This window comes from Prunus avium, unplaced genomic scaffold (assembly GCF_965620075.1).
Source record: "Prunus avium unplaced genomic scaffold, drPruAviu1.hap1.1 HAP1_SCAFFOLD_104, whole genome shotgun sequence".
NCBI classification, from domain to species: Eukaryota; Viridiplantae; Streptophyta; class Magnoliopsida; order Rosales; family Rosaceae; genus Prunus; species Prunus avium.
In genome coordinates, this window is record NW_028276936.1 from 40,001 (window position 1) to 42,500 (window position 2,500).

The following is a 2,500-nucleotide window of genomic DNA, read 5'->3' on the forward strand; positions in this document are numbered from 1 at the left end:
GCCTTGCATTGGCATGCCATGCCCAAGTTGTGGCCTACACCAAGCCATTCAAGCCATGCCTTGCCTTGCCTTGCCTTGGCATTGCGCATCATCCAAGGCATTCCGAGTAAGTGAGGCTAGGCGAGGCTAAGGATGGCTTGCCTCGCCTTGCCTTGGCATGCCGTGCCCATGATGTGGCCTTGACCAAGCCATGCGTTGCCTTCGCCTTGGCATGCTGTGGCCTTGCCTTGCCTTTCCTCGCCATGCGATGCATTCCGACAAAGTGATGCAAAGCGGAAGCCTACCATGGCGTAAAAATGTCGACAGAATTTTTCGACATTTGAATAATGGGGTTTGACAAGGTTTGAAAAATTCAATAAAAATGGTAGGCTTGAATGTCGACAAAGTGACGCGAAGCGGAAGCCTACCATGGCGTAAAAATGTCGACAGAATTTTTCGGACCTTGTCCTGCCATGGGCTGCGCGCAGCATGCCGGCAGTCTGTGCGCAGCGTGCGCACAGCATGTCGGCAGCGTGCGCGCTGCTGAGCCTGTCGACAGAAATTTTCGAAACTTGTCCTGCCATGCGCGCGCGCAGCTTGCGCGCGGCGTGCGCGCAGCATGCCGGCAGCCTGCGCGCAGCATGCCGGCAGCCTGTGCGCAGCGTGCGCGCTGCTCAGCCTGTCGACAGAAATTTTCGAAACTTGTCCTGCCATGCGCGCGCGCAGCGTGCGCGCAGCATGCCGGCAGCGTGTGCGCAGCGTGCGCGCTTGGGAGCCTGGCCGCAGAATTTTTCGAAACTTGCAATGCCATGCGCGCGCACAGCTTGCGCGCAGCGTGCGCACAGCATGCCGGCAGCGTGCGCGCAGCATGCCGGCAGCGTAGTGCGCAGCGTGCGCGCTTGGGAGCCTGTCGACAGAATTTTTCGAAACTTGCCATGCCATGCGCGCGCACAGCTTGCGCGCAGCGTGTGCACAGCATGCCGGCAGCGTGCGCACAGCATGCCGGCAGCGTGTGCGCAGCGTGCGCGCTTGGCAGCCTGTCGACAGAATTTTTCGAAACTTGCCATGCCATGCGCGCGCACAGCTTGCGCGCAGCGTGTGCACAGCATGCCGGCAGCGTGCGCACAACATGTCGGCAGCGTGCGCGCTCGGGAGCCTGTCGACAGAATTTTTCGAAACTTGCCATGCCATGCGCGCGCACAGCTTGCGCGCAGCGTGCTGATTCTGTCGACAGCGAGGCTAGCGAAACTTCTCCTGCCATGGCGTGCGCGCAGCGTGCTGACTCTGTCGACAGTGAGGCTAGCGAAATTTGTCTTGCCATGGCGTGCGCGCAGCTTGCGCATTCGGTCGACAGTGAGGCTAGCGAAACTTGTCCTGCCGTGGCCTGCGCGCAGCCTGCGCGCAGCATGCGCGCAGCATGTGCGCAGCATGCCGGCAGCCTAGTTCCAGATTTTTTCAAATGTCGACAGAATTTTTCAAACCTTGTCAAACCCCATTTTTATTGAAATTTCCTCGCACAATAAGCTCCCCATAAGTAGTCTATGATTTTTAGTACCTTCTCCAAGTTACAAAACTAAAAAATTCCTCCCGGATTTGTTTTAATGATTTTTTCAATTTTACGACTTCTAAAAATAATAAAAAATACTTCCCGACTTCAAATATTTATGAAACTTTTTCCCATCAGAGATTGCATGTTTCTTAGTATCCCTGCAAAAAATCACGTCCAAATACCTTGTATTGAATTATTTAGAGCCCATTATGACTCCTCGCGCATAGGTGATGTCTCTTCCTGTCAAAGGGCTAAATGCATAAAATGCTATATAGGGGGGTGTGTGTTGCCTGCATATGCATGGCAGCCCATGCCCTCCTAGCTGCAGCCCCCTTCCCCCACGCCACACCCATGTCATGTTGCCTCGATATGTTGCCTCGATATGTTGCCTCGGTATTATGGGTTTGGTGTCGGGGTCGGGGGGCTGCCACCCATGGCGGTGGTGGCCGGAATCCGGCCGCCGCCACCACGCCGCCGCCATGGGTGAGGGGGAAAAAAAAAGGCGTGGAAAGTTGCGAAATGGGGTTGTCTAGGCTTTTTTTTGGCATGGAAGAGCATGGAGTGCTAGGAACTCCTTCTCAAATGCGCGGGCATGTCGACCACAACCTCATTTCGCAACAACAACCACCCGTGTGGGGTGGCGGTGGGTGGATAGTCGCGGATTGGGGCTTGCCAAGCCAATGTTTTCAAAAAAATTCATCAAAATTAAAAACAAATGTTTTGTTGCCTTCGGATTTGTGGGCGAGCGGTGAGTCGGAGTGGAGCCGGTAAAGTTTAACCTCGGTGTGCACGGTTGTTTTTAGAAACTCAATCCAATGCCGGGGACGTTGAAAGTGACGCTCTTATGAGTTGCAAACCCGCAAGATTTAAAGAACCTTTTCAAAAAAAATTCAAACCAACAAGATTTAAAAACAGAAATTTTCATCAAAATGAAAAACAAATGTTTTGTTGCCTTCGGACTAGTGGGCGAGC